Source organism: Hordeum vulgare, chromosome 5H, assembly GCF_904849725.1.
Source record: "Hordeum vulgare subsp. vulgare chromosome 5H, MorexV3_pseudomolecules_assembly, whole genome shotgun sequence".
In the NCBI taxonomy this organism is placed as follows: domain Eukaryota; kingdom Viridiplantae; phylum Streptophyta; class Magnoliopsida; order Poales; family Poaceae; genus Hordeum; species Hordeum vulgare.
The window spans coordinates 452,631-471,968 of record NC_058522.1 but is presented as its reverse complement, the minus strand read 5'-3'; the positions used below and the strand labels follow the sequence as shown (position 1 = coordinate 471,968).

The 19,338-nt window shown below is 44.9% G+C and overlaps 1 pseudogene; it reads left to right on the top strand.

Moving 5' to 3' along the window:
* Nucleotides 1-337: 337 nt before the first annotated feature.
* LOC123452278 lies at nucleotides 338-18,013 on the top strand (annotated as a pseudogene).
* Nucleotides 18,014-19,338: the final 1,325 nt, after the last annotated feature.

Genomic DNA, 19,338 nt, shown 5'->3' with positions numbered 1-19,338 from the left:
CCTAAAAGTCCCTCCTGTTTCTTTCATATGGGACTAAAAGGGATTTTTTTTAGTCCCTACACCAAAAAGTCCGTGGAAAGAAACACTCCCATAATCCGTGAGCGTGCCACCGAGACGATATTCAGCTATGCAAGAGTTGAGGACGTTTTGGATAAGGTGGAGATGGGAGAAACTTTTGGACCACCTCAGGTACAGGGAACAGACCTGAAGCAGGAGAAGGTGATGTGGGAGAACGCAGGCATCAGCCGAGTTGGCGGCAAATTTCGGCAAGAATTTACACAAGATCCTTATGCACCCTCCAGGCCTAAAAGGTCTTGCGTCGCACTACATCTTCCCGATGGCTTTGGCGATTGGCCCTTACCATCGCCACTTAGTCGACGTCCAACAGATGCAGAAGGTGAAGCAAGTTGCTGCACACCACTTGGTCAAGGAATCGCAGCACTCATTCGAAGCCATGTATGAGGCGGTCCTATCAGTCGCAGACGATGCCCGCAGCCTCTATGCCGATGAACAAGTGGCAAATATGAGCACTGGTGAATTTGGGGTTATGATGCCTGCTTCTTGCTGCAGTATATGCTTAAGTTTACAGACCCTGACAAGCTGCCCGAGTGCTTACTGTCTTGCTTCGAGTCCAACGAAGCTTGCATCAGCAATGACATAATGTTACTGGGGAACCAGCTCCCTGACTGGTGCTCAAAACCCTGAGGGAGTTAAGCAACGTGCGAGTGCACCAAGATGATTGTCGGAGTTCGTCGCGAAGATGGGACGCACACTCCAAGCACACACGGATCACACGGAGAGAAAACCATTTGTGTTTGAGGGTCGCTACGCTGCACGCCACCACACCTCCTTGGCCTCCTCCGGTTCTACAAAACTCAAGGCATCATCTGCAAAGTGGACTCACCTACAGCATCAAAAACAATCGGTGCAATCGAGCTTAAGGAAATCGGCATCACGTTGACAGCCAGCAAGACAAGCAATTTCTCTGACATGAGTATCAAACAACTGCTCTTCTCCACCAAAATGTTCGTGCCACCACTGTTGCTGGACGAAATAAGGTCCCACTGGTTTGTCAACATGGCGGCATTTGAGTTATGCATGCTCGCAGATACTGAAACAAGAAGAATTGTGGAACAATGCACACTTTACTCATCAAGAGATTACACATATATATACACCAAGGGTCACCACCGATACCTACATGCAGGGATATGGAGGAGGTGGTGCCGCAGTCATCCCCAAGACTAGGTGTGGTGGTTACAGTGGATAAGTACAAGGAAACGTTATGCACAAGGAACGTAACAACTCAACACCCCCCCCCCCCCCCCCCGCGCGCAGTCCGAACGTCTCTAGAAAGGATGTTGAGACTGGTTCAGAAGTCACAAAACACCGATGAAGGTAGTCCCTTGGTGAAGATGTCGGCAAACTGCGAAGTAGTCGGAACGTGTAAGACCTTGGCCTCGCCAAGAGCAACGCGATCACGGACGAAGTGAAGATCAATCTCAATATGCTTCATCCATTGATGATGTACTGGGTTGGAGGAGAGGTATACGGCACTGATGTAGTCGCAGTAGACGACGATAGCTCGACGTGGGGGCGACGAAGCTCGGCAAGAAGCTGGCGGAGCCAGCAAGACTCGGCGACGCAGTTGGCCACGGCCCGGTATTCGGCCTCGGGACTAGAACGGGAAACCGTCGGCTGGCGCTTGGACGACCAACAAATGAGATTGGAGCCGAGGAAGACACAGAACCCAGACGTGGATTTGCGAGTGTCGGGGCACCCGGTCCAGTCGGCATCACTGTAAGAGATGAGGTCGTGGGACGATGTCGTGGGTATAAGTCTGACAGTAGATGCCAACCCCTGCACCGGTGGGGAAGGGCGGCTTATATAGAGTGCGCTGCCCTTCATAATGGCCCGGTGGACAGGGGTGGAATAGTGACGAATAAATGCCTACGTTACAGGTAACGTATGCCTTAAATGTTAATAATGGTGTATGAAAACGTATGACCATTGCCCTCCTGGGAGGTTACGATGTACATAGTGGAATCCAGTCGGTACGTTAAATACGCTCCGAATGCTCGTCGCCGACTCGATGATGGGGGAGTCCTTAGTTCAGTCGGAACTGACTAAGGGCCTTGTCTTCTATGAAGGGTAGTCCTTGGGTAGGACCTGTAGGGCAGGCCTATGACCCTATCTTGGGACTATAACCCCATCATTAGTCCCCGAATGGATCGGGGTTGAAACGATGAAGTGATGCTTGGAGTACGGATCCGACTGGTATGGATGTGACTTTGGCGTTGTTTGCCTCGATCCATTCTATCCTTTCAACCAGTGACCCGAGTGAATATACCTGTGAAACGAACCGTCAGGGACCGAGTGCTTCCGTGGAATCTTTCGATCTGACCGGTCAAACTGACAGCGGCGAATTTTCTGGGATCCTCAAATTTCGGTTGCCGCACGCTCAGCGGGGATGTCGACATCGCCATCGAGTAGTTTCTGCCGCCCCGATTACCGCGCCTTTATCTTCTCCACTAATATCGCCGCAGCCGGTCGGGGGATAAGATTTCGGGGCCACCTGTTAGTGACTCAGTCGGAAGCTTATTTAAGGCTCTCCGGCGGGGGTTTCTTGTTGCGTTGCCCTTGTTACTCGCATTCACCTCGCTCCTCCTGTAGCTCCCTTCGCGCTCCAAGCCTCCTCCTTCCTCTCCTCCTCGCCGGGTCTGTTGCCTTCACCATGACGAAGGGACAGACCAGCAAACTCGAGTCGCAGAAGAAGAAGAAGGGGGCGGCCCCTGCTCAGCGGCGACAGCGGGCATTGCCAGCGGGTTGGATCCAGGGGGATTTCCTCCCCTCCACGGTGACGGCGGACGACTTGCTGGAGCTAGTGGAGCACGGCATGATCGCCAACAAGTCGTGGAGGCTGCCGGCGGAGGGCGAGACGTGTTGGAATTATGCCCTAGAGGCAATAATAAATATAGTTATTATTATAATTCCTGTATCAAGATAATCGTTTATTATCCATGCTATAATTGTATTGAATGAAGACTCATTTATATGTGTGGATACATAGACAAAACACTGTCCCTAGCAAGCCTCTAGTTGGCTAGCCAGTTGATCAAAGATAGTCAGTGTCTTCTGATTATGAACAAGGTGTTGTTGCTTGATAACTGGATAACGTCATTAGGAGAATCACGTGATGGACTAGACCCAAACTAATAGATGTAGCATGTTGATCGTGTCATTTTGTTGCTACAGTTTTCTGTGTGTCAAGTATTTGTTCCTATGACCATGAGATCATATAACTCACTGACACCGGAGGAATACTTTGTGTGTATCAAACGTCGCAACGTAACTAGGTGACTATAAAGATGCTCTACAGGTATCTCCGAAGGTGTTAGTTGAGCTAGTATGGATCAAGACTGGGATTTGTCACTCCGTGTGACGGAGAGGTATCTCGGGGCCCACTCGGTAATACAACATCACACACAAGCCTTGCAAGCAATGTGACTTAGTGTAAGTTACGGGATCTTGTATTACGGAACGAGTAAAGAGACTTGCCGGTAAACGAGATTGAAATAGGTATGCGGATACTAACGATCGAATCTCGGGCAAGTAACATACCGAAGGACAAAGGGAATGACATACGGGATTATATGAATCCTTGACACTGAGGTTGAAACGATAAGTTCTTCGTAGAATATGTAGGATCCAATATGGGCATCCAGGTCCCGCTATTGGATATTGACCGAGGAGTCCCTCGGGTCATGTCTACATAGTTCTCGAACCCGCAGGGTCTGCACACTTAAGGTTCGACGTTGTTTTATCCATATTTGAGTTATATGGTTGGTTACCGAATGTTGTTCGGAGTCCCGGATGAGATCACGGACGTCACGAGGGTTTCCGGAATGGTCCGGAAACGAAGATTGATATATAGGATGACCTCATTTGATTACCGGAAGGTTTTCGGAGTTACCGGGAATGTACCGGGAATGACGAATGGGTTCCGGGAGTTCACCGGGAGGGGGCAACCCACCCCGGGGAAGCCCATAGGCCTTAAGGGTGGCTCAGCAGCCCTTAGTGGGCTGATGGGACAGCCCAAAAGGGGCCCTATGCGCATTGGAAGAAAAATCAAAGAGAAAGAAAAAAAAAGAGGAGGTGGGAAGGGAAGGAAGGACTCTCACCCACCAAACCAAGTCCAACTCGGTTTGGGGGGGGGAGACCTTCCCCCCTTGGCTCGGCCGACCCCCTTGGCGCTCCTTGAGCCCCAAGGCAAGGTCCCCTCTCTCCCACCTATATATACGGAGGTTTTAGGGCTGATTTGAGACGACTTTTCCACGGCAGCCCGACCACATACCTCCACGGTTTTTCCTCTAGATCGCATTTCTGCGGAGCTCGGGCGGAGCCCTGCTGAGACAAGGTCATCACCAACCTCCGGAGCGCCGTCACGCTGCTGGAGAACTCTTCTACCTCTCCGTCTCTCTTGCTGGATCAAGAAGGCCGAGATCATCGTCGAGCTGTACGTGTGCTGAACGCGGAGGTGCCGTCCGTTCGGTACTAGATCGTGGGACTGATCGCGGGATTGTTCGCGGGCGGATCGAGGGACGTGAGGACGTTCAACTACATCAACCGCGTTCACTAACACTTCTGCTATACGGTCTACAAGGGTACGTAGATCACTCATCCCCTCTCGTAGATGGACATCACCATGATAGGTCTTCGTGCGCGTAGGAAAATCGACGTTGTATCTACTGCATCAATGACGACGAGTATTGGCGGCTTGGTTTAGCTAGATCTCGATGACAGATTTGTCTGGATGGATGAGCGCATGGCGGTGTCGTTGTTGGCACCGTGGCGGCATCAATGGAAGGTCTGGCAAGATAGATGCATCGATGGACCGGTAGAAGATGGACCGGTATGTGCCCCAGACCCGTAATGTGTCTTGGTTGGGGCTTCCAGATTTAGATGTTAGGCTTAGCTGAGACGTCTAGTGGATATGAGTAGTTATAGATGTTGCCAAGATGATAGATTCACATATATTGATGTACTACTTCATAACGTCCTCCTGAATAATTAATAAAATGGATGGATGCATCTCCGAGATGCAGAGGCCGGGGTTTTCCTCCTTTTTGAGAAATTTTTTGTTAAATTTTTGTTTCCCATGCGACGTTCTCCAACAGTGGCATCATGAGCTAGGTTCATGCGTAGATGTCTTCTCGAGTAGAACACAAAAGTTTTTGTGGGCGGTGATGTGCGTTTTGCTGCCCTCCTTAGTCTTTTCTTGATTCCGCGGTATTGTTGGATTGAAGCGGCTTGGACCGACATTACTCGTACGCTTACGAGAGACTGGTTTCATTGCTACGAGTAACTCCGTTGCTCAAAGATGACTGGCAAGTGTCAGTTTCTCCAACTTTAGTTGAATCGGATTTGACCGAGGAGGTCCTTGGATGAGGTTAAATAGCAACTCATATATCTCCGTTGTGGTGTTTGCGTAAGTAAGATGCGATCCTACTAGATACCCATGGTGACCACGTAAAACATGCAACAACAAAATTAGAGGATGTCTAACTTGTTTTTGCAGGGTATGCTTGTGATGTGATATGGCCAACGATGTGATGTGATATTTTGGATGTATGAGATGATCATGTTGTAATAGATAATATCGACTTGCACGTCGATGGTACGACAACCGGCAGGAGCCATAGGGTTGTCTTTATACTAACGTTTGTGCTTGCAGATGCGTTTACTATTTTTGCTAGGATGTAGCTTTAGTAGTAATAGCATGAGTAGCATGACAACCCCGATGGCGACACGTTGATGGATATCATGGTGCGGTGCCGGTGACAAGAAGATCGTGCCGGTGCTTTGGTGATGGAGATCAAGGAGCACGTGATGATGGCCATATCATGTCACTTATGAATGGCATGTGATGTTAATCCTTTTATGCACCTTATTTTGCTTAGAACGACGGTAGCATTATGAGGTGATCTCTCACTATAATTTCAAGACGAAATTGTGTTCTCCCCGACTGTGCACCGTTGCTACAGTTCGTCGTTTCGAGACACCACGTGATGATCGGGTGTGATAGACTCAACGTTCACATACAACGGGTGCAAAACAGTTACGCACGCGGAACACTCGGGTTAAGCTTGACGAGCCTAGCATGTGCAGACATGGCCTCGGAACACATGAGACCGAAAGGTCGATCATGAATCATATAGATGATATGATTAGCATAGGGATGCTTACCACTGAAACTATACTCAACTCACGTGATGATCGGACTTGAGCTAGTGTAAGTGGATCATGAACCACTCAAATGACTAGAGAGATGTACTTTTTGAGTGGGATTTTAGCAAATAATTTTATTAAGTTAAACTCTAATTATGTTGAACATAGTCTAAGTCCACTTTAAATATATTTGTGTTGTAGATCATGGCTCACGCGAGAGTCACCCTGAATTTTAATACGTTCCTAGAGAAAGCTAAGTTGAAAGATGATGGAAGCAACTTTGTAGACTGGGCTCGTAATCTTAAGCTAATCTTACAAGCTGGGAAGAAGGATTATGTCCTTAATGCTGCGCTAGGAGATGAACCACCCGCTACGGCTGATCAGGATGTTAAGAACGCTTGGTTAGCACGTAAGGAGGACTACTCAGTAGTTCAATGTGCAGTCTTGTATGGCTTAGAACGGGGACTTCAACGTCGCTTTGAGCGTCATGGAGCATTTGAGATGTTCCAGGAGTTGAAGTTTATCTTTCAGAAGAACGCCCGGATCAAGAGGTATGAGACCTTCGATAAATTCTATGCTTGCAAGATGGAGGAGAACTCGTCTGTCACTGAACATGTGCTCAAAATGTCTGGGTACTCAAACCGTCTAGCTGAGCTAGGGATTGAACTCCCGCAAGAGGCTATCACTGACAGAATCTTTCAATCACTGCCGCCAAGCTATAAAGGCTTTGTGTTGAACTACAACATGCAAGGGATGAACAAGTCTCCCGGCGAGTTGTTTGCGATGCTGAAAGTCGCAGAGTCTGAACTCCGTAAAGAGCATCAAGTGTTGATGGTGAATAAGACCACTAGTTTCAAGAGAAACGGCAAAGGCAAGAAGGATAATTCAAAGAAGAGCGGCAAGCCTGTTGCCAATCCGACGAAGAAACCCAAAGCTGGACCTAAGCCTGAAACGGAGTGTTACTATTGCAAGGGTATGGGTCACTAGAAGCGCAATTGCCCCAAGTATCTGGCAGATAAGAAGGCGGCCAAAGAAAAATCTGGTATATTTGATATACATGTTATTGATGTGTACTTAACCGGCTCTCGTAGTAGTGCCTGGGTATTCGATACCGGTTCTGTTGCTCATATTTGCAACTCGAAACAGGAACTGCGGAATGGACGAAGGCTGGCGAAAGATGAAGTGACGATGCGCGTAGGAAATGGTTCCAAGGTTGATGCAATCGCCGTCGGCACAGTTTCACTTCAGTTACCATCAGGATTAGTGATGAACTTAAAACATTGTTATTTAGTGCCTGCGTTGAGCATGAACATTATATCTGGATCTTGTTTATTGCGAGACGGTTACTCTTTTAAGTCAGAGAATAATGGTTGTTCTATTTCTATGAGTAACATCTTTTATGGTCATGCACCCAATGTGAGAGGATTGTTCATATTGAATCTTGATAGCGATACACACATACATAACATTGAGACCAAAAGAGTTAGAGTTAACAATGATAGCGCCATATTTTTGTGGCACTGCCGCTTAGGTCATATTGGTGTAAAGCACATGAAGAAACTCCATGCTGATGGACTTTTGGAGTCACTTGACTTTGATTCACTTGACACGTGCGAACCATGCCTCATGGGCAAGATGACTAAGACTCCGTTCTCCGGAACAATGGAGCGTGCAAGTGACTTGTTGGAAATCATACATACCGATGTGTGTGGTCCGATGAGCGTGGAGGCACGCGGCGGATATCGTTATTTTCTCACCTTCACTGACTATTTGAGTGATATGGTTATGTCTACTTGATGAAGCACAAGTCTGAAACATTTGAAAAGTTCAAGCAATTTCAGAGTGAAGTTGAAAATCATCGTAACAAGAAGATCAAGTTCCTACGGTCTGATCGTGGGGGTGAATATCTGAGTTTCGAGTTTGGTGCTCACTTAAGACAATGTGGAATTGTTTCACAGTTAACACCGCCTGGAACACCACAGCGTAATGGTGTGTCCGAACGTCGTAATCGTACTTTATTAGAGATGGTGCGATCTATGATGTCTCTTACCGATTTGCCGTTATCGTTTTGGGGTTATGCATTAGAAACAGCTGCATTCACTTTAAATAGGGCACCATCAAAATCCGTTAAGACGACACCATATGAAATGTGGTATGGCAAAAGGCCAAAGTTGTCATTTCTTAAAGTTTGGGGATGTGATGCTTATGCCAAAAAGCTTCAGCCTGAAAAGCTGGAACCCAAAGCGGAAAAGTGCGTCTTATAGGGTACCCAAAAGAGATAGTTGGGTACACCTTCTATCTCAAATCCGAGGGCAAAGTGTTTGTTGCTAAAAACGGAGCTTTTCTCGAGAAGGAGTTTCTCTCGAGAGAATTGAGTGGGAGGAAGATAGAACTTGACGAGGTTGTCGAACCTCTCATCCCTCTGGATGGTGACGCAGGGCAAGGGGAAACCTCTGTCGTTGCGACGCCGGTTGAGGAGGAAGTTAATGATGGTGATCATGAAACTCCGGTTCAAGTTTCTGTCGAACCACGCAGGTCGACGAGACCACGTGCTGCTCCAGAGTGGTACGGTAATCCCGTCTTGTCAATCATGTTGTTGGACAACAATGAACCTGCAAATTATGAAGAAGCAATGGTGGGCCCAGATTCCAACAAATGGCTAGAAGCCATGAAGTCCGAGATAGGATCCATGTATGAGAACAAAGTGTGGACTTTGGAGGTACTGCCTGAGGGCCGCAAGGCTATTCAGAACAAATGGATCTTTAAGAGGAAGACGGACGCTGACGTCAATGTGACCGTTTATAAAGCTCGACTTGTGGCAAAGGGTTTTTCACAAGTTCAAGGAGTTGACTACGATGAGACATTCTCACCCGTAGCGATGCTTAAGTCTGTTAGAATCATGTTAGCAATAGCTGCATTTTTCGATTATGAAATTTGGCAGATGGATGTCAAAACAGCGTTCCTTAACGGTTTCCTTAAGGAAGAATTGTATATGATGCAACCCGAAGGTTTTGTCGATCCTAAGAATGCTAACAAGGTGTGCAAGCTCCAGGGATCCATTTATGGACTGGTGCAAGCATCTCGGAGTTGGAACAAACGCTTTGATGAGGTGATCAAAGCATTTAGGTTTATACAAGTGGTTGGAGAATCTTGTATTTACAAGAAAGTGAGTGGGAGCTCTGTGGCGTTTCTAATATTATATGTGGATGACATATTGCTGATTGGAAACAACGTGGAGTTTTTGGAGAGCATAAAGGATTACTTGAATAAAAGTTTCTCTATGAAGGACCTAGGAGAAGTTGCTTACATTCTAGGCATTAAGATCTATAGGGATAGATCAAAACGCCTGATAGGACTTTCACAAAGCACATACCTTGATAAAGTTTTGAAGAGGTTCAAAATGGAACAGTCCAAGAAAGGGTTCTTGCTAGTTTTACAAGGTACGAGATTGAGTAAGACTCAGTGCCCAGCAACTGATGAAGATAGAGAGCATATGCGCTCCGTCCCCTATGCTTCAGCCATAGGTTCTATCATGTATGCAATGATGTGCACTAGACCGGACGTTAGCCTGTCCATAAGTATGGCAGGTAGGTTCCAGAGTAATCCAGGAGTGGATCACTGAACAGCAGTCAAGAATATCCTGAAGTACCTAAAAAGGACTAAGGAGATGTTTCTCGTTTATGGAGGTGACGAAGAGCTCGCCGTAAAAGGTTACGTCGATGCAAGCTTTGACACAGATCCGGACGACTCTAAGTCGCAAACCGGATACGTATTTATTCTTAATGGGGGTGCGGTAAGCTGGTGCAGTTCCAAGCAAAGCGTCGTAGCAGATTCTACATGTGAAGCGGAGTACATGGCTGCCTCGGAGGCGGCTAAGGAGGGTGTCTGGATGAAGCAGTTCATGACGGATCTTGGAGTGGTGCCAAGCGCACTAAATCCAATAACCTTGTTCTGTGACAACACGGGTGCCATTGCCTTAGCAAAGGAACCACGGTTTCACAAGAAGTCCAGACACATCAAACGACGCTTCAACCTCATCCGCGACTACGTCGAAGGGGAGGACGTGAATATATGCAAAGTGCACACGGATCTGAATGTAGCAGACCCGTTGACTAAACCTCTTCCACGGGCTAAGCATGATCAACACCGGAACTGTATGGGTGTTAGATTTATTACAATGTAATTCGCATGATGATGTGAGGACTAGATTATTGACTCTAGTGCAAGTGGGAGACTGTTGGAATTATGCCCTAGAGGCAATAATAAATATAGTTATTATTATAATTCCTGTATCAAGATAATCGTTTATTATCCATGCTATAATTTTATTGAATGAAGACTCATTTACATGTGTGGATACATAGACAAAACACTGTCCCTAGCAAGCCTCTAGTTGGCTAGCCAGTTGATCAAAGATAGTCAGTGTCTTCTGATTATGAACAAGGTGTTGTTGCTTGATAACTGGATCACGTCATTAGGAGAATCACGTGATGGACTAGACCCAAACTAATAGACGTAGCATGTTGATCGTGTCATTTTGTTGCTACTGTTTTCTGCGTGTCAAGTATTTGTTCCTATGACCATGAGATCATATAACTCACTGACACTGGAGGAATACTTTGTGTGTATCAAACGTCGCAACGTAACTGGGTGACTATAAAGATGCTCTATAGGTATCTCTGAAGGTGTTAGTAGAGTTAGTATGGATCAAGACTGGGATTTGTCACTCCGTGTGACGGAGAGGTATCTCGGGGTCCACTCGATAATACAACATCACACACAAGCCTTGCAAGCAATGTGACTTAGTGTAAGTTACGGGATCTTGTATTACGGAACGAGTAAAGAGACTTGCCGGTAAACGAGATTGAAATATGTATGCGTATACTAACGATCGAATCTCGGGCAAGTAACATACCGAAGGACAAAGGGAATGACATACGGGATTATATGAATCCTTGACACTGAGGTTCAAACGATAAGTTCTTCGTAGAATATGTAGGATCCAATATGGGCATCCAGGTCCCGCTATTGGATATTGACCGAGGAGTCCCTCGGGTCATGTCTACATAGTTCTCGAACCCGCAGGGTCTGCACACTTAATGTTCAACGTTGCTTTATGCGTATTTGAGTTATATGGTTGGTTACCGAATGTTGTTCGGAGTCCCGAATGAGATCACGGACGTCACGAGGGTTTCCAGAATGGTCCGGAAACGATGATTGATATATAGGATGACCTCATTTGATTACCGGAAGGTTTTCGGAGTTACCGGAAATGTACTGGGAATGACGAATGGGTTCCGGGAGTTCACCGGGAGGGGGCAACCCACCCCGGGGAAGCCCATAGGCCTTAAGGGTGGCGCACCAGCCCTTAGTGGGCTGGTGGGACAACCCAAAAGGGGCCCTATGCGCGTTGGAAGAAAAATCAAAGAGAAAAAAAAGAGGAGGTGGGAAGGGAAGGAAGGACTCCCACCCACCAAACCAAGTCCAACTCGGTTTGGGGCGGGGGGGGGGGGGAGACCTTCCCTCCTTGGCTCGGCCGACCCCCTTGGGTCCCCAAGGCAAGGTCCCCTCTCTCACACCTATATATACGGAGGTTTTAGGGCTGATTTGAGACGACTTTTCCACGGTAGCCCGACCACATACCTCCGCGGTTTTTCCTCTAGATCGCGTTTCTACGGAGCTCGGGCGGAGCCCTGCTGAGACAAGTTCATCACCAACCTCCGGAGCGCCGTCACGCTGCCGAAGAACTCTTCTACCTCTCCGTCTCTCTTGCTGGATCAAGAAGGCCGAGATCATCGTCGAGCTGTACGTGTGCTGAACGCGGAGGTGCCGTCCGTTCGGTACTAGATCGTGGGACTGATCGCGGTATTGTTTGCGGGGCGGATCGAGGGACGTGAGGACGTTCCACTACATCAACCGCGTTCACTAACGCTTCTGCTGTACGGTCTACAAGGGTATGTAGATCACTCATCCCCTCTCGTAGATGGACATCACCATGATAGGTCTTCGTGCGCGTAGGAAAATCGACGTTGTATCTACTGCATCAATGACGACGAGTATTGGCGGCATGGTTTAGCTAGATCTCGATGACAGATTTGTCTGGATGGATGAGCGCATGGCGGTGTCGCTGTTGGCACCGTGGCGGCATCAATGGAAGGTCTGGCAAGATAGATGCATCGATGGATTGGTAGAAGATGGACCGGTATGTGCCCCAGACCCGTAATGTGTCTTGGTTGGGGCTTCCAGATTTAGATGTTAGGCTTAGCTGAGACGTCTAGTGGATAGGAGTAGTTATAGATGTTGCCAAGATGATAGATTCACATATATTGATGTACTACTTCATAACGTCCTCTTGAATAATTAATAAAATGGATGGATGCATCTCCGAGATGCAGAGGCCGGGGTTTTCCTCCTTTTTAAGAAAAAGGGTACTCCTACATTATCCAAGAACTAGAAGTAAAGTAAAGTAAAATGAGATAACTTATAAGGTGGAAAGAAGAATGTGCCGATCAAGAATTAGTAAAAGCTAGTCGGATGATCAGGTCTGATTTCTAAATTGTGCAGTTTGCGTGTGTTGTGGCACATATGTGCTCAGTGCTAGTGATGAATCTCAAACGTGAACAGATCGGACATCAAACTTATTTGGTCATCAGTTCCAAGATGGACCTCACAACATCATAGAAACTAAAACTCTACCTTAATAATCATGCCCATACGTGTGGCATGAGGCAACATGGTGCACACGTCTTTATAACAATTCATCTTGCCACATAAAACATATGAGTTCAGCGTAATCTCTTAAATAAAAAATCTAATTAAAAATCTGTTTTCGCCATTAAATTTGTCTCGACAACATCTTTAAAACTAGATCCCATATCGATTTCTTTCGATGACTTTTTTTTTGGCTACAAGTTGCCACATGTTTACACTGAAGTGGCCATATGATTTACAATAAAGTTACCACGACATGTTTTATATAGTTTTTTCTTTTATATTTAAAGTTACCATTGTATTTTAACTACTTTTCACGTTAATTTTTATAAAATGGCCATGGAAAATTTTAGTAATTAACCATGAAAAATTTAATTCATGGATCATGGTAATTTTTGGTAATTCATCATGGCAAATATAATCATGAAAATTTTAGTATTATTTATGAACCATGTCAAAATTATTTCATGGATCATGAAAAATTTAGTAATTCATCATGGCAACTTTAGTTTGTTAATTTCCTTTTTTATAACATGTCAAAGTTTATTTTAAACATAGAAGAAAAAGTAGTTGAAATATATCATGGCAACTTCAGTGTAATAATGATGACAGTTTATGTGCAATATGCATGGAACTTTTAATCCAATATGAGATCTAATTTCGAAGATCTCATCACGAAGGATTTAATGATGAAAATGGTTTTTCAATCGAATTTTGTATTTAAGAGATAAATATTTCAAAAACTAAAAAATCAAAAGATTCGTATTGACATCATCCGTTTCATCAAATCTGCATGCATGCGGTGACGTGGCGCAATCTGTGATCATTGAGCGTGTGAGCTGTTCTTGCTCATACCACACGTGTGGGCGTTATCGCGACCCAAACTCTATAGACCAAATGCAATTAGGTACTATATGCTTATGTTTATCGAATCTCAAGGGCGAGGAGACTTTACCCACTTGACCACCAACATGCCAATTTGTGGTTAAAAGATAGTAACCTTACAATTAGATGTTTATTCTATATCTTTCAGCGAATATTGAGGACAGAGTATACTTAGATCAACAACGAGGACATGAAGTACAATGGTTGACTTGGCAGACCTGGACATATGGTCTGCATATTTTATTAACAGTTTCCAGCTATCTATGTGACGCGACACATAATTTTGTAGCAACTTCTCTTTGTTTTCTTTAACATTCATTCAACCACACACTTGTATGTGCAACCATTATTCCTCTGTATCAGTAGAATTAACCGCTATCTTGAAGAGCAAGTCAGCCGCCATATATCTCCGGAGGCCGCAGCTATAGGGCACCCCTAGCCATGCATAACCATATGACACATTCGGTAGACAAGACATTTTCTCTGACCTGATTATTGCTAATGAAGAAGACGAAGAAGGAAAAATTAGGGCGTAAAATATAGCTGGATGGTCAGATCTGACATGTTAATTGTGCAACTTGCTTTGATTCGATGAAACTTGAATGTGAACACATCGTACAGCCAACTAGTAGTTTTCATCTAGCTAGACACCCAATTGGACCTCGTACTCCAGCATCATCATATCTTTTAAACAAATGTATCCGGACCTTGTGGACTTTTGAACCGTGCGACTCTTTTTTGGCATGCATATGCGGATAGGCTCACTGATGAATCTCGAACGTGAACAGATCATAGTGCCAGCAGGAAGGACACTGCCATGCTTCTAAACTTTGCTTACAAATGAAGACTCCATAGACCAGATGTATGTGGGCGTATGATCATCGCATCTTCAGGACAAGGAGGCTTCGGCCCCTTGACCATCAACCTGTAAATTTCCGGTTAAAGATCCCATGGACTACATGTTTAGTATGTATATTTCATCGAATCTCGAAGGCAGCCTGTTTTTTGTAGAGCAAGAACGAGGACGAGGAGTGATGTGGTTGACTATCTAGACCGAGATTTATAGTCTAGGTATTTTATTAAAGGATTCAGTAGCAACTCCTTTTTGCCATGCATGCATCAAAACATATATTATATGCATATATACTCCCTCCGTAGAGAAATATAAGACCTTTTAGATCACTAAGAATGCATGTAATACCTTGTTTCTCCATTCATTATGTCCATGTATTGTCGGAAATGTTTTGATATAATGGCTTCCGATTGAATCATAGTAGTTATGGGGCGGTGGTAGTATACAAAATTCAAGAATGAACAAGACAAAAATAGAGAGAAAGAAAAAGAATGAGAAGTACTAAAATCTAGTCGGATGATCATGCCCGACATTTGGATAGTGCAACTCACGTGACAACACCGAATCTTGAATGTGAACACATTGTACTGCTAGCTTAACCACCCAGTTGGCCATTAGTGCCAGGGAGAGAGGATCTTGCTGTTTCATAAACCATGGTTAGTACTACAAATATCTTGCTGCTCCATGGACGTTGGCTTTTGTTCAAGTGTTGAAGAGTCCGGATTGCAAGAAGAAAGATGATGAAATAGACCAAAATAAAATTATGTATAAGGTTGAAAGAAGAATGTGTCAGCTAATAAGAATGAAAAAGAAGTTCGATGAGGAACTTGACATTAGTGCAAGAAGGAACTTGGCATCTATCAAAATTTGGTTACAATGATGTCAGTAGGCATATGTTTATCGAATTTCGAGGACAAGGAGACTTCAAGCCACTTGACCATCAACTTGCAAATATGTAGTTAAAAGATACCATTCTCGTACTAGATGTTTAGTAATCGAATCTCAACGATGACAAGTATTTTTTATTTTTTCAGATCAAGGACGAGCAATATTGTAGTTGACTAGATAGTCGTAGATGATGAAGTCCATATATTTTATTCAAGGTTCCCTGCTATATCTACGTGAGGCATGCATGATTCAGTAGGAACTTCCATTTAACATTATGGACCATGTTTATATATAATACCTTTGTTTCCGCATACATTTTGTTCATGTATTACCATAGATTTCAAGGCTCTCCTCATTTGGGTATGTAAGCTACCCTTGTATTTTGAGTCCAATTTTAACCTCAAATTGATGTTGTACGGATAAGCGCAATTTTGTTTACAGAGAATCGTATGTTTCTTTAAGACACGAGTTGATTCATTGTTGCCCACACGAAATTATTTGGTCACAAATTACAATACTTCTTTTGAGGAATCACAACAACATGGGTAAACGTTAGTTTTCATTTATATTTGCAGAGTATAACACTGTACAAAATGCAACAATGAAAAAGGAATAAATAAGGAGAATTTTTCTAAGAATTTAAAGCTAGCTGGATGATCAGGTTTGTCAAGTGAATTGTTAAACTTGCGTCAGCTCACTGAATCTTCCAATTGTGAACACACCATACTACTTGGGCCCGTGCCAGCTAATTGGCCATCATGCCCTTTCAAACTCTCTACCTTGTACATGTGCTAAGGCTGTTATGTAGGCAAAAAAACTGATATGACAAGGTAATAAAGAGAAGAGAGGTCAGTTGGATGACCCAACAAGAACCAATGCTAGCACGTGAACTTAGCAAAAAACAATTAAATGAACCAATGCATTGAGGATGTTAGTTGCTAAGTTTTTTAATATACTTAACACCTCATCTAAACACATGTGCATTACTGCGGGGTAGGGAGGACCTCACAACTTCCTAAACCTTAACTGGTACTACAAAGGTATTAATCAGAACTTTGTAGACCTACTATGTGTCGGTGAGCACATATTAATCGAATCTCAAGGATGGAGAAAATTTAGACACTCTCAAAGTAGGCTTTCGCCCTGCTTTATATATAAAGCAATAACCGAATAAGTACACGACCGAACGATACAAGATGACATGGTAGCCCTCTTACAAAGCCAATATGAGATATTCGGCAAACGCACAACTGCAATGATGCCCGCTGGGCACAAAGCATGTGGACCGCTATTTGGAGCCGCCACCCCGGAAGCCCTGTCATAAGATACCATGCACTACACACATTACGATGCACTCAACCATGGTAGGAATAGTGGCGGCAGTCCATCAACTCCTAGCCTAGCATCAGGCCCCGTAGGAAGCACCCACACACTTGCGTCCCCAACAAGAGCCTGGTGGACTGGAGGGACACATCTCCAAGACTGTCGACGTCGAGGAGAGCCCCGTCCACGGTGGCAAAGAACCACAACACGATCGTGTTGTCGTCGTCGCGCCACTGCGGATTGGAGAGGCGGACGGCCGCACCGTCCTGGACATGGTTTTCGACGTGGTAGCGGGCGAGGATGAGGTTGAGGAAGTTGCGCCACCGGATGAAGTTTGTCCCATCAAGGGGCAGCTTGAAATCCACAACATCAGAGATGCTGGAAGGGAGGCGGGAGGGTGGTGGAGCAAGGAGGTTCGCAGCCGGGAGGGGCGCAGCCGGGGCAGTGGAGAGGGAGAGGTCACCGGGGAGGGGTGGTCTAGAGTTGAGATCGGGAGAGAGAGTCGCACGGGGGCGATCCGGAGAGGCAGGGGCTGTTACGTCGGCAACGGTGCCAGGGGGTGGGGAGTTGGGTTGGGAAGACATGGATCGGTAGCTCTGATTACCAAGAAGAATTGTGGAACAATGCACACTTTACTCATCAAGAGATTACACATATATATACACCAAGGGTCACCACCGATCCCTACATGCAGGGATATGGAGGAGGTGGTGCCGCAGTCATCCCCAAGACTAGGTGTGGTGGTTACAGTGGATAAGTACAAGGAAACATTATGCACAAGGAACGTAACAACTCAACAAAACATGTTCTTACCTTGCTGTCCTTGCGATGCTCATGGATCGGGAGGAAGACGTGCATGAGCTGCGATCAAGGCATCTCGTGCAGGGAGAACTCACCAACAATGAGACACTTGACTTCTTCAAGATGATTGTCAAGCACATAAGTGGTGGTCCCCTCTTCAAGCAAATATTGGGAGAGATTGAGGCCTACAAACTAAACAGATGGGTGTGGATCAGGGTACACGAGTTCATCTACAAGAATTTCAAAGCCATTGTCACGGTCTTCTCCATCATTGGTGTTCTTACGGGTATCTTCAAGACGCTTCTCTCTCTCAAGCAACACTAGACCTGCATGCATCGATAAAAATGTTTGCATGGTCGGTCTTCTTGGAATAATTAAACCATGAGATAGCCTGTTTACCGTGGTCTGTATACGCATGGAGGATACGGTCAAAGGATATTTTTGTCCAACATGGATGACAGCGTGATCAACGGATTGGACACCCATTTACTTAGGCATCATACAATTTCTTTAAAATTATTTGTATTACGTCTTTTTCTTTTTTTCTTGTACTTGTAGCGGCTGTGTGCATTCTATATATGCAGAGGTCGGATTTAATGCTTAAAACTTTTAAGTAATAAAACGCCTCTTATCGAAAAAATGAGATAGCTCGAGAATGCCCCGCGTTCCTAGTTGGGCATGATACATTATTTTTACTAGCACAGGAGAAGCAAACTCTCGCACACCCGTAGCGTGCCATCCGTGTTGCCGCTTCTCCTCTTTGTCACCATCATTGATGGTGGTCACTCGTCTAACTATTTAAGACAAACGTGATCAATCCCCATGAGACGAGCTAGATCATCACACTCCATCATGCTGATTTCACGAGCCCTTCCTTGCATCAACTTGTAATTCCTTGTGCGCTACAACAACACATTCATTTTATGTGGTTCAACACCAATCATGTATTAACATATATCACGCAGTGCATCTCCTTATTTACCACACACAATAATAACTCTTAATGCAAATTGTGTTAAGGTATGATGCTATCAACTTCTTGACCGAACATAAGCTGCATACACACCACCGTCCACCTTCTTCATCTCTACCATGCATGAACGTGGGCATGTTTCGGTAGTGAACTATATCGTGTTCTTCTGCTATGACCATCAAACCATAGTTTAAATATCCGAATCGATGAGCATCCCTTACTTACATATACCCGATGTCGACACCAATTCCCAACATTATCTTTTTGGTCTTCTCGCAACATGCTCTCACATACATAGGAATCATTATTGTTACAACTTATTTTCCCATTTTGTGCAGAAAAAGATTGACTTCCACATTGCCCTCGATGATTCATAATTCATTATAAAATTATAGTATAAACATGGTCAAGCATAATTTATACCAACGTATATTTAGGTTGAGAATAATTAAACCATGAGATAGCCTGAGAATGCCATGACATAATTCTTTCTGCCGAGTGCCTCTAATTAGTAAATTGTGTAATTCAGTTGCATGTAAGGTAAGATGGACAAAAATAAATAATATACTTTTTTCCCTCCCTTGTGCCTCAAGCTACCACTAAGCTCCTCTTATCCTTTCTCTCGGCCATTCGTTTTCTTACGTTGACTTCTTCACTCTCGCTCTCTCCTCGTCAT